We start from the raw sequence: 14,953 nt of genomic DNA, 5'->3' as shown, positions 1-14,953 counted from the left end.
TGGGGTAGTGGTTTAAGCGTCCGCTCGTAACGCCGAAGACCCGGGTTCGATTCCCCACATGGGTACAATGTGTGAAGCCCATTTATGGTGTCCCCCGAAGTGATATTGCAGAGATATTGCTTAAAGCGGCGTAAACCATACTCACTCACAAACTAAAAATCGAACGTCAGATAATAAGCTGTCCAGATTATTCCATTGAGTGTGAAAAGCAAACTAATAGTTAAAGACACATGTAACTATAACCAAAATCAGTAATGACACCGGGTGTCGTCAATATTACTTTGCTGTTTATGTTAATTGATATACTATTCTACTGTTCTCAAGCCTTTTTCAAAGAATCGTTCTCTATATGCTTTGCGTTACTGTGGCCAAATTCTGTCTGACGTTAATAACATTATTTACTTTATCCTTACTTCAGATACTTGAGATTTTGATGATGGAATGAAACTGATTCGACCTACCTGGTTTTTCCGATCAGTTGATAAGGTGTGTAAACAGACGCGATCTTTTTGGGACTGGGAGAGATGATGATGTCCTTTGTCAGAGTATCCATGTAATCACCACGACCATCAGCGTCAGCATCAAAGACAGTCACCTTTACCTTTATAAAGGACTGTTTGAATATAAATATACCTGTACATTTTCCTAGAAATGAGTGATCTGTCAAAAGTGATGAATTGCGTGCAGTGAAAGAAGTGATTCAGAGAACGGGAGATTGAAACCTTTAATAAAATATTGAAACGTTAATGTCCCAGTAAAATTGGTACATGTACAGAAGAAACACAAGAGTGAGTGAGTATGGTTAAACGCCGCTCTTAGCAATATTCCAGCAATATCATGGCGGGGGATACCAGAAATGGGCTTCACACGTTGTACTTCAGCGTGACGAGCCAACGCTTTCACCACTAGGTTACCCCATCGCCCCAGAAACCTATGAATATGTGAAATATGAAATATGATAATAGGAATGTGTTAAATATGATAATATGTCTCCTACTGGCATTGCTTTGTCCACTTGTATGATGAAAGGATCTGGCGTTCCTTCGATAGTGTCATGGCTGTCTGTGTAGTTTGTGGTCCCCTCATAAAGAGAGCACTGCTTTCTTCCCCCAGGCCTGCAATTGCATTAGATTGTTGTATAACATTGTCAAATCTACAATGAAAACAGAAAATATTTAAGAATGTTTGTGAAAGAAAAAATAGAACTTTTTGAAAAAAAAATGGTATTCGAAAATAAGTGAAAAGGTTATTAAAAACAGTCAGATATCTATAAAGGCATGGCGTCTCCAGTTTATGAAATTAGCAAGGAATTCTGGTACACATTCTGGAATAATGTCACCTTTCAACTGGCACTGCCAGAGAATGATCACAGTTGGAGTGATTTACAGCTGTGATTGTTAACGAAACTCTTCTTTGAGGGATACGGTGCTTCTGATTCTGTGAACTTTGGCCATCAGTGGATGTGTGCAAAACCACAGAACTGATCACAGTTGGAGTGATCTACAGCTTTGATTGTTAACGAAACTCTTCTTTGAGACTTACTGTGCTTCTGATTCTGTGGACTTTGGCCACCAGTGGATGTGTGCAAAACCACAGAACTGATCACAGTTGGAGTGATTGACAGCTTTGATTGTTAACGAAACTCTTCTTTGAGGGTTACTGTGCTTCTGATTCTGTGAACTTTGGACACCATAGGATGTGTGCAAAACCAATGTTTTGAAACAAATCTTAACTACAACTGAACAATTAAGATACTAGTGGATGCTACATATTTCAGTTGATATGGATTCACGTATCACTATCAGGGGTACAAAAACTTAAAACATTAACCCCTCCTTGAGTGGCACCGTCATCAATGATCTGATAACATTACGCTAATTTTAAAACAGTTCAAATATTCACAATGTATCACTTGATTATATTTCTCTTAAAAAAATAGAATTAAATGAGGATTGATATTCTTAAAGTTGGTTAGTTGGTTAACGCCGCACTCCAGGTAACAGTGTTAGTACCTACACCAAAACGTCGCATTCATTACAATAAAGAAGTTGACTATCCATAGAGCCTGGTTTTCCTTCATCTTGACAACTTCTAAAATGCATCTCAAAGAAATAATAGCTATTCCATATGAGAGAGAAATCTATACAGTATTCATCGAAGCAATCGATCGTAAAAAGAATTCTCCACACATTTCGTCACCCGTTGCATGTGACAAATGAACGTATCCCCTGTGTAAACAGATATAATTCCCCATTTCACCTTAGATATTTTTTGTTTGTTTTTTTATTGATTGTTTGTTTGTTTTTCCTTCTTTCTTTTTTTCTTTTTTTCTCACCGAAACTACTACAGTTTTCTACTCCACACCACCACCCGGATTATCAATAATATATATATATGTAACTTTTAATCGAATTTCACACTCAGTGTGGAAAACCCATGCCAAGATTAGTCTGTCAATAGGCATCTGTTGGATGAGCGACGGTACTTTTATGCATTGACCATTTAGAATGTTGTTCACCCACTAATATTTATGTTACACGCTCAAAATAGTTTCTATAATATATCTAAGCTAAGCAGTCCAAGCTCTAACACGCGCCATATGATCACTGATAGTCACCGATGTTAACGTAGTAAAATTAACTCCCTGATGAATAACTGGCCGTGTTTTATCTACGGAACTGAAACTACTCTGTTATGCGTATGTGTGAAGAATATGAACGTAACGTCCATAGTAACTGGTTACTGCGTTCACTAAATCGCATATGTACTGCGTCAATGCAAACTTGACATCTCTCAAGCCCCGAGATTTGATCGTTGGCTCCAACGTTTTAACCTTTACTAAGTATTCATGCTCTGGTAGTCCAAAACAATATGCAACACATTTCTTAAATACCATCGTGAACAATTCTAAGAATATATGCTATATCTAGAGAGAGAGAAGATAGTGGTTGGCTACAAATACCTCAAGCGATGCAATAGTGAGACGTCCTCTTCAACACAAAGGGTAAACATCGGATCACATTTACCACCAGATGAATAATTCCTCGCATCATCGCAGTACAAGTCTCTGTATGTCCTTCCTTCTGAAGAAAAACTGATGAACTGAATGTCCAACTTGCCATCAGTCACTACCTCCTGAAAAGCAGAAATAAATAACACGACGGGATATATTTTGCAGTCATTTTGTACTTTTTAAGATTGATATTTTACATTCAGTGATCTTACACGTAATAATTTCCCGTTTGAATGTATCTAAACAACACTTAAAATGCAGACGTTAGGAATGCTTGCAGGATTTGTTCGTGTCTGTTTCGTCGAGAAATTGGACACTAATGGTATGATGATTATTATTATGTTTTACAGATTAAGATGAAAATGCAACAGAGAGGTTCCGGGTTATCCTGGCACAGTGTGGCTGGTAAGGCTCATCATCAGCTCAGTGCCCCTGCCCCTTCTACACGCATCCCAGACTGCGAATGGGAATTCTCAGAATCGCTGCCTACTGGAACCCACCAAGAACTTTCCAGAGAATATGCAGACTCCCCAACACTGCAGTCTTCTGCATTAACCAGAGTGTCAGAAGGGCTGGGTTCCTGGTGGACAACCCGGGCACTCTCCTGATCTGTGCCAAGAGATCAGGAGGCACCAAACAAAGGGCACCGACAACAATAGGATATTATTATTATTATTATCATATTACTATTAATATAGCGCTGTAGTCCATCCCATCTACATGCATGCTCAAAGCGCTTTGGCGATTAATTTGGCGAACTTGGTGCAAGAGGTTGATAATTTTGTCAATATATTCATGTGAGGTTAAAGAAATTTCTTAGACAAACTAGTAATGAAACATTGGGAATATAGGATTGGTAGACGGAAATCACAACGGTTTGTGAGGATACTCAAGCGTAAAATTGATGTATTGGGCTATAATCCACCATAGTTCTTCTGATCGGACTGTGAACAACATGCAAAAGGTCGAGGCCCTGTACGAAGGCATGGGCAACATTAAAAGCAGTTGTCACAACATGCAATGCCTGTTGGTGTCTATTAAATCGTATCGATCGCTGTTCAGCGTAATGGGTATTTGGAACATAAACTATAAAGCTCTTTTACTTATTCATTAAAAAAGTATCTGCAACAGCAAAGTCGACTGTACAATGCCAACTAAATTGTGATATTTTGATTATGAGTCACTTCAAAATAGCACCCGTGAAGATCCGGGTTAGAATTAATCTTCAGTAACCCATGGTTGTCGTAAGAGGCGACTAACGGGATCGGGTGGTCAGGCTGACTTGGTTAACATATGCCATCGTATCCCATGTGCGTATGTCAATGCTCATGCTGTTGATCACTGGAGTGTCTGGTCCAGACCAAATTATTTACAGACCGCCGCCATATACCTCGACTATTGCTGAGTGCGGCATAAAACTAAATTCACTCACTCACTCACTTTAGCTGTGAAACCATATCTTTAAACTTTTTAATGAGGCAATAAACGTTCAAATCACATATAAGTAAAGTGAAATGATCATTTCGTTGGGGGGAATACACACATCAAACGTATCAAAACTTTCGCTGCGAATAAAGCTGTAATAAAAATCTATTACTTTATAAAGATCAGGAACTGATAATTATCATTGTCGGCGTTCGATGGCACTTGTCATAAAACTACTAAAAGGCTAATAATCGGGTGGTCAGACTCAGGACTTGTTTGATACATGTCATCATATCCCAGATGTGTTCCCAGTTGTTTTGTTGTTTAACGCCGCAATTAGGAATATTCAAGGGCTACGGCGGCGGTCTGTAAATAATGGAGTCTGGACCAGACAATCCAGTGATCAACAGCATGAGCATCGATCTACGCAATTGGGACAAACCGATCCTGTTAGTCGCCTCTTACCACAAGCATGGGTTGCTGAAGACCAATTCTAACCCGGATCTTCAGGGATTCAACTTACATTTTATTGACACAAATAGATCTCACGAGGATGTGAAAACGAAGGTTGGATGCACTGTCAATAAAACTTCTAGTTTATGCTTACCCGCCATTCAAGTTTAGGACAAAGGCTTTTACTTCCGCCATATGTCAGTTATTTCCTGCCTCCGTTGTGATGTGACTCAACCCGAGTAACATTGGCCATGCATGTTTCTAACACATTCAATTGACATTACTATTTAATAAATGTTTAGAGGAAGGAACATGTGAAGCCTAATATATACACAAAGAGCTTTGTTAAGCACCTCCTGACATATCTCACTATTGAATGAGTCCCGCTCGTAACCCTTTGGAGCATATCTGGGACATGATTAGTCGTCCTGTGCAAAAAAAGGATCCTCCTGTGTAGAACCTGGCCCAGTTGGAAGCTGATTTGCACGAGGAATGGTGTAGACTGCCCCTTCAGAGGATCAGGAGGCTGACAGAAGGTATGAGGAGGAGTGTGCTGGCTGTCATACAGTCACATGGAGGGTACACTCGGTATTGACCTTGAATTGTGTAAGACACGCAAAACGACATTTTGAATGTTCACTGCCAAATGAACGGTATATATGCCGCTGGCTATTTGACAGTTAAAAGGCATGTTTACACGAAAATGAACCTTTATGTCTTGCACATTTTCAGCATAAAATGTCTTTGTTAAGTAGTTTCATAGTCAGAACAGTACGGATACCATAAGTAACTAATTTGCTTACTGCATTATATCAATTCATATTTTGCACAATAACCGAGAGTTCTATGTCCAAAATAAATACACCATGGCTTATGATCCTTCAAATGGTGCCCCTCTGATACACGTATGACGTCATTAGACCTTATTATACCCATTTCAGGTGCAGGTATAGGTCTGTGGTTCTTGCGTTTCGATGCGCAGGCTACTGTTTTAACCCCTTGTTAGCTGGCCGTCAGTTGGCTTTGTGTACCGATCATTTCCACACTGTGATGACGTTGCAGTTTGAAAAAAATACGTATGCAGAGGCAGATCCAGGATTTTTGAGGAAAACTGTCAAATAGCCAGCAGCATATATAACGCTCATTTGGCGTTTGAGTCATTGTTAAAAAGTAATTTCAAAATGTTTACCAACTACAACCGATCGTGCAGATCAGTAAATGAGAGTAAACAGACAGGTTTCCGAATCCAATATCTTCGTTAGCCAATGTGAGTGACCTACAAATAATATAAAGTATACCGTGGGATTATTACCAGGGAATACTTTATATTATTTGTAGGTCAATCAGTATGGTGGCATCATATATAGGGTTGCATTATAACCAGGTTGGTGGTACGGCATTGTCTATTGAATCTACAAGGTGATTGAACTGATGCCTCCTGTAATGAACCTTGAATGTCTGGATAATCCCAGCGTCGATGGGCTGCAGGTGATTTGTTGCAGACGGCAGGAAGTGTATTGCCACAAATGTTAAGTCACCTGGGATTAGATGACTAGGGATTTTAACCAGCAATACCACATGGTGATTAGCTCTTCCCATCATCCTGTTGAATCTGAGTCATCTCAATTAAGGTATGTATACTACATGCAGCCAGTGTAATTCGCATTATAACCAGAGGAAAATGACGTTAAAAAAAACATCGGTAAATGGCGGTATATCCAGTTTGGTATTATAACCACGGTTTTATAAGGGCAGGAAGTCCGTTCTTGCAAAAACATAGCATTATATCCAGGGTGGTATATAACCAGGGTCATTATAACCAGGGTGCACTGTATCAATACATTTCGAAACCATTGATGAAAGATGAATCATTCAATGTACACAGCTCTTTCGGTCATCAAACCTTTGTAAACTAGCGCATGTGGACATATAGTATGACCAGAAATTATTGAGAATTTTAGGAATGTGTTTAATTGGATTTCTAGTATAAACAACCTTGACCAGCTATCAAGTGCTTGATTTCATTCAAGAGAGACAACTCCGTTAATGTTTTTTCATTAGTTTGTGAAGAGTTATCCCCCTTTGTTTACTTGCTAGCAGACGACATTTTCAGTGATCCTCAGTATGGATGATCTAGAGAAGAGGAAGTTGATTTTAGAGTATTATAACAAGGACATCAGATCAGCTAAAGTGATTTCAAGTAGGACAGGCATCCCTTTGTCAACTGTTTATCGTGTTTTGAAAAATATTGCAAATGGATATGGCATTGAGCACCAGGAAGGCGCAGGTAGGCCCAGAAAATTGACTGTCGGTGACAGGAGGCGGCTTGGTATTCTTGTTTCTAAAATCAAACGAATCAGTTTAGAAAACTTAAGGCTGGATATGATTGATAGAGGAACTGTGGCTGTCTGTAAGTAGACAATTAGAACTGAGCTGCATGCAATGGGTTGGCAGAAAAGTCGAGGAATTCCAGCACCGATCATGAAACCTGAACAAAAGGAGCGAAGGTTGAACTGGTGCTTACAGCATAGAAATTTTAACTGGGACAATGTGATTTTCTCAGATGAAAGTTCGGTGTGGCTGTCTCTCTTATACACTGAAATTCTGGACCAAACAAACTGAGAAACCTTTGTATCAGCGCCCAAAGTACAGTCCGAAATTTAACGTGTGGGTTGGCATATCTGTGTTGGGGGCAACGCCCCGCTGTGTATTTGAAAGGAATATGTACAGTGAGCGGTACACAGATATTCTCGAGGGACATTTACTTCCATCTGCTCACGTGTTCCATGGAAAGTTTTGGATTTTCCAGCAGGACAACGACCAATAACATCGTTCAAAGCATTCACAGACCTGGTTTCGGACCCAAAATATGACATTATTAGATTGGCCAAACTATAGCCCAGACCTAAATCCAATAGAAAATGTTTGGGAACTTATGAAGGAAAGTGTCAATAAGAAAAATCTGACAAATATTGCTGAAATGAAAGAAGAGGTGGTCCGATATTGGGACAGCATGGACCACGACTTTCTAACTTCTTTGATCAGTAGTATGCCCCGCCGCATTGAAGCCTGCATTGCTGCCCATGGTGACTTGACAAAATACTAACTGTTCATCTGTCTTTGAATCTGGAGTTATGTTCTGCTAATATTCACATTTGATACGTGAGTAATGAGTGAAAAAAAAGAAAAATTACAATCTTTAAATTCTCAATAATTTCTGGTTGTACTGTAGAAGCAGACTGCAAGGATTTTATGTACAGTTAAGGTTCTCATCTATTTTGAAAATAGATAATTTATGAACCATATCATTGACTCAGCTTGTTGGGAGGCAAGTGTATTTACTATCCCCAGCCATGCCTTTGATGTCTTGGTATTATATGTTTTGTGTTTTTTCACAATATGAGTGGAAAACATTTCCTGAGCTTAACTTGGCAACCATTGATGGTGAAACGTAGCAGTTGTAGACAAAACATTCTGAGCTGGTGTCTTCTCTGGGATTTCGTAAAAAATATAAGTGTTTCCTTGCATGTCTTAGTATTGCTTTAGAAAAACCCATCTGGCGATAATCGCATATAAAACTTATTGTTGCAAACTATCAGTAATGTAAATGGAATAATGCCTAGGAATGCAGTGAAACGGCGTCCTCTTACCCTACTACATACTCAAACAGTATATTAATGAATGGCTTTGAAAATACATTTTCGATTTTCTTCTTACTTACTATGCAAATGTTTCTACGTGAGGGGAATACAATTCGCAAATACCCCAGGTTTTTTATGAGACAAACTGACAAATGTTAGCGCCTGACACCACGACCGTCCCGTATGCAACAATCCCGTATGAAATATGTTCTTTACATTCATCCGCAATCTGCAAGTATTCACTATCGGTATATTGGAAAGCTGCGATACAGGAAACATTATATGAACAGGAAGTATGGTCTTTTGTTTTACGGTTTTTGTTTGCCTATATTTTGTCAGAGTTAATGTCAAAATAGTATTTTAGGTTTCCTCAAAGCACGTGAACGCCAAAGAGCTACATGGTCACGTTGCGGAAGTGAAACCAAAGGTCAGATCCATTTTCAAACACAGTCAACACAGCTTCTGGTTTTTACTAGTTTCCTTTTAAAAAAATTCTCAATAACAACATTAAATTGTTACAACTTACTGTCAGTAGTATTAATTAACATTGATTAAATCAAGTCCGATTGTGATAAAATATATATTATCAAAATCAGTAAGAGATTTCACATGAGCTTGAAAATGTTTCGCTGTAACTAACGTTCCGGTTTGGTGCTCCAAATAGTGCAGTCTATCCGAAAATGTACCAAACACAACGGCAAATGACGAAGTACCAATTATTGTTTTCCATATTGTCCAATTACACACCTCGGCATCAGATTCGCTGTGTGTCAGTAGTGTGTGCCGTGAAAGTTGTTCTGTATTCTCACTGGCTGACCTGATGTCATTCAAGGTTATGACCTAGCACCATAACTACTTCCATAAGCTAAAGCTAGGGAAATACACATTGTCCTGACTAGTAGTATTTTATAAATCACCAGTTTTCGGTTCGCGTCTATTATCTCTGCTCGACCAGGTTGCGATCTTAATAATTTTTCAATGAGAACTAGGATCCTTATTTGTTTCAACGAAATAATTCTTTGCTACTGTGTAATGTTTGCAGCAGATACTCCCTCTTCATCTTCCCTTGAACTTTGTGTTGCAAGATGTAAAATCAGTTCGTATTGAAACGGTCTAAACATCCATGTCAGAAATGACATCAAGCACATATTTTACTGCTTCAGAATCCATGGTCACTGTCAAGTTGTGAGGTAAAATAAATTAGGACGCCATCAGCAATAGGCACAAATGACGGCATGTCACGTGATACCAGCCTCTGCTCATTAACTGTCGCATATTTCCGTAATAGGCGCAAATACGAATACGTTGTTTATGTGTTCATTGCGATTTTACGAACATTTTGTTCAATTTAATAAGGGAAGGTGACTTTTAGAATGCACTTACCCTATCATTTTATTTTGCGTTAGTATCGGCCTTTAACCTATTTTAAAAAGGCTACATTTTAAAAAGGCAACTACATCGTCAATAGCGACAGGGAGCTGATGAGTCGAGATGTAAACTGCATTGGTTGAAATCACGAGAAGATCCGGGTCAGAACTTCAGTAACCCATGCTCGTCATAAGAGTCAACTAATAAGATCGGGTAGTCAGGCTCGCTGATCTGGTCGACACATGTCATCGTTTCCCGATTGCGTAGATCGATGCTCATGCCGTTGATCACTGGATTGTCTTGTCCAGACTCGATTATTTACAGACCGCCACCATTGAACTGGAATATTGCTGACTGTGGTGTTCGAAAACCAACCAACCAACATTCAGAACATTGAAGGTGTAACGTAACGTTTTCCATACGGGAGGATGTGTACGGATTGGCTGCAAGGGAAATCTATAACACTATTTGATCAAACCTGGTGCTTGGCAAAGCAATTTTACCATGATAGCGACTCGATGTTATCATGATGACTTAGACCACACGCCAAGAGAGTTCCAAGGATGACCAGGTAATCTTTCAACGTGACAATACAAGAAAACATACAGCATGTGTAACAACGAAACCACAATGACCTGGTCCTCACTAGGGTCTGGCCCAATAGAACATCTCTGGAAGTAGTATATGCACTGGGGGTACGGGCTCAAGTCTGCACATAAGCTTCGTTTTGGTCAGTGAAGCAAGCTTCTCTTTAACCAGTAAAGCCTTTGTTAGCCCCTTATCTCGTACCGCTATTATACATACCACTTTTCATTCGCACCCCATTTCCTGGTCACGATGACTACCTGATCACGTGGTCCTATTGTGTTGTGGGGTGAAAATCAATACTGGCTACCTCGGTCACTATGACCACGGGTCACTCGGTTAAGTTGATCTCAGCATAACTATTTTATGGTATCTTTGTTATGGGTCAGGAAGGTTTGAATGATTTGTTGTCGGCCTTGTTCCACGAACTTTTTTTGCTTGTCTTCACTGATGCCAGCGGTCTTCCGAGACTTGGTTCGAATCTCTTGTTTCATTTTGTGATATTTGGTAATTTCCGACATCACCAGCCGAAACTCATCCTCTGAGATCTTGTTGTCAGTTAACGCGGTGGAAATATGATCTTCGATCGTATTCAGCTTGGCTTCAGTCAGAACCCTGATTTCATCATGTTTTAAGGCCTTCCGTTGCAGACGACGTGGAATGAATTTCAGGGTTACTCCTACCAACCCTGACAACCCGGCAGCTATTTCAATGCTCAGTACTATGGGTGCAGCTATGATGGTGGTTAACAACCCGACACCCGACACCCGCCGCGCCTAACCCCATACTGGTTGCTACCAGGGCAGTGTTGACGCCGTCCACGTAACTGACGACCATGTGATATTTTTTATACAATGCTCTACGCGCATCACGGTCTTGTTCTAGTTGTCGTTTGATGCCATATAACTGTTTCAACCGAAATCAGTCTACAGTGTCTTTGCTACTTACTCTACGACTGGGTACAGCCCCATCCTGTGCGTATAATATATGTTACAAGATATATTTTAATTGGGTTTCTGTTAAAGCTCGATCAACGTATTTCATACTTATAAGGTTTATATCACTGGACAGGTGAATAGCTAGAATTGACTTATTGGGAAAATGCAAGCATTTATAATGTCCAGAAATATCACAAAGAAGCAAAAACTATGACGATTTTCTTCCATTTGTGACTTGTCATAACATCCCCGTGCCTTTTTCTTTTATATTTTCATTTTTACGTAATCAGAAAATTATTAAAAGCCACTGATATCGGGAAATAGGCGACCATACATATTATTTAAGAAATCTTTTAGATTTCTTAAATAATATGTATGGTCAATATTCAAATATCAATCAACTTTCCGCTCAGTAACATGACACAACAACGGAAAATACCTCCTTTTCGAAGCTTCGTATGAATAACATGCGAGGCGAATCGTTCAAAAGCTCTGAACATCAACAATATCACCCTTGCTGAGAGTATTTTCACAGTTTTAGAAGCGATTTTTTGGATAAAAAATTGGTTTCTAATGACGCTTTTTCGCCACTGTCTGCTATAAGAGTCGTGATTGGTCAAAATCAGACACGTGACATGAGGCAGCCAATCATATTACGGCAATGGGGATTAAAATCTACACGGACCACTGCGAGGCTTACTAAGGGTGTCGATCCTACTCGTATGATAATACGGCAACGTTGGTATTTGTGTATGTCATCCCAACCATTATAACACCAGATAAAAGTGGGAAATCATCGGGAGCTCCGAGATAGACGTCTAAGATGATTGTGGCGTCTTCTATGGGAAATGTAAAATCGTTTTGGAACTCGGGTTAATATGACACTAAATGTGAAGACCTACCGTTTGGAGCTAGTATGATGCCCGAGCTACCCGGTATTCGTATAACTTGTACATCATAATCCGGAATGAAAGACATGAGAAGTAAACCGTTGTTCTTAATTTCGGAGACGTAACCACTTTCTTTGAAAGAGAAGTAAGGTGCGGTGAGGGTCATGTTTATCAATCATTGGGGTTCTTTAAAGTCTGCCAGCGACACCCTCTCGTACACATTGTCTTTCAAGTGTAGGACGTACAAGGTGTCTTCCTCACCAGGCCGATCGAACCCTCTGTGTCTCCTAGATCGTAACGCGTGATGTTGGGACGATGACTGGTCATTGCTATATTACTATTATAAGATAGTTTCCAACTGTTTTTCTGATAACCTCTCAGGGGTGCACTTCAACTCCATGAGGTGTATATTGTCGGGTAGGAAGATCTTGGTGAGTGACATCGTGTCTTCCCTGGTCACGGTGACCCCCTGCAGACTGGTGTGGGAGTCGTCACCCACCCGCACGTAGACAGTGCAAACGTGATACTGTTGTTGTTTGGCCCACCGGAGTTTGACTCCCTTCACGACTTCGGCTTCGTCCTGTTTAGGTAGTGGTCTTTGTTTTCCGTGAACACGTAGGGGGAGCCGAGTGTGATGTTGAGAAACCAGTCGACTTGAGAGGGAAACAACACCCACTTGTCATCATTGGTGAAGATGAGGGCATACTGCTTGTTTGGTCGATGGCCGTCACGAACAGATTGCCGCCGAACGATGGGTATACCGACCATCTATTAACACCGATGCGGACTAGGTCGAACAAAGTGTTGAGGGCCGCTCCTGAGGTATCGACTATATCACCTAGGTTACCACCACTGATGGAGGGGACTTCGACGCATTTGTAAACGTTGTTTTTAATCTGCAAGGTGTACAGTTTACCCTCTGCTCTGGGGTCATCGAACCTGCGTGTGTCCCCGAGGTCGGAGATCCCTACATTGACGCATTTTTTCAACCTCATAGCCGTTCCGGGTCCTTGAGCACTAGTCATTATCGTATGTGCAGCGTCACACTGAGGTATCCTATATTCACAGGATTATGTTCTATATCTAAAATTGATATTGCCAACTCCGGGATGGTACCCCACATGTACCTCTCGACTCGGTTCTGCCGTTGTTGTACTTCTCCGTTTTCACCGGTACGGCTCTCAGCAGCATTGAAGGGCCTTCGGCTTGAATGCTGTCCGATGTGCTCAGCTGATCGAGTATGACTGCACAGCTCGCGGTAAGGGACTACGTCGGGTAACTTCATACTCGTGACGGTGGTTGAGGGTTTTATCTCGTCCGGCGGCAGCCCGAGTATCCTCGCCAAAGGGCGAGAGGGCCTCAAGGTGTTGATTCCGTTGTTGGTTAACACCACTGTGCCGTTTGAGTCGTTCATCTTGAGTTCGGCTCCCATGGGCTTGAAGACTTCGTCGCTTAGTGAGCACACACTGTAGTAGCCGTCAGTTATGCGGTTGCAGGCGCCACTAACGAACAGCTTGTTGTTGCTGTCGTTGATGTTGGTCCATTGCGGTAGATAGGTGATATCGCAGAGTGCGACTTCGAGTTGACCAGACGTGTAATCGATCACGTGGAGCAGCTGAACTGCCTCACCGCTCATTATTCCAGGGAGCGTTACATACATATCGGGAAGTATATCATACATTATATAATATTTCAACATGCACTTCTACCCAAAGACCGACAACGTAAGTGCCTCCAATCTCACGCACATGAAGATCGTGGTCAATGTGGCTGGGTTGAATTTCAGGGCCCAGTTCATTGATGTGCTTAACGTTGACCGACACTCGGCGTGATGTGCTGAGTAGGTCTGTGTTCACGTTCCACGTATACTACCAGGTCAGGCGTATCCTCAAAGATATCAGCGCCCTGCTTCCACAGGACACAGGGTGGGACGCATTAAACAACACGTACAATCGACGGGCCTACGAAAACGTTTGCAACGAATTCAAAATAGACCCGAAGACGGATTGGCGTTTGCCGGGCCCGATCCATGGGTTGGGTATCCCCATGGTTCACAAAATGCCCCTCATGGAAGCCAGCAAGAAGTTGAAAGAATTGGGTGGTAAAACGTTTGCGGGTTCTTACGTCACGACTAACGAGTGGAACGATAAACTCATGTCTTTCGACAAAAACAAGGATTACCGCGTTTGGTGGTTCGAGCAGGGACCCGCGGATGAGTGGAAAAAGTTCATGCTGGAGATGTTGAGAGGGTTCACTCCTGCCGACACCGAATGCTTGAACGACTCGATTCGAAGGTACGTGTGGGCGCTGGTGGGTGCGCAGGCACAAACGCGTTCCGGCATCATCGCTAATGGGACTGCTTCAGACGTGCAGAAACAGTTTGTGGTCAACGTCGAGGATGCCATCGCCGCCCAGGTCGATCTACCGGGTGCCATCCAACGCTACCAAAACATGTTGGAATATGCCCGGTCTAAAGTCAACTACGTGTTCGGAGTGGGATTGTACATGGCTCCGAGCGACATGCAACTGACACTCAACAAAGTGGTGGGCTACAACAACGAAATAGTCGTAACCACGGCTGACCAGAAGTCGGGTATCAACCTGGACGTCAGCGTGAGTCACGTCCCACCTCCCACGACC

The sequence above is a fragment of the Haliotis rubra genome, unplaced genomic scaffold (assembly GCF_003918875.1).
Source record: "Haliotis rubra isolate DU_JTF1 unplaced genomic scaffold, ASM391887v1 Scf292, whole genome shotgun sequence".
Taxonomy (NCBI): domain Eukaryota; kingdom Metazoa; phylum Mollusca; class Gastropoda; order Lepetellida; family Haliotidae; genus Haliotis; species Haliotis rubra.
The sequence above is the reverse complement of the archived record's forward strand: the minus strand, read 5'-3'. Positions refer to the sequence as shown.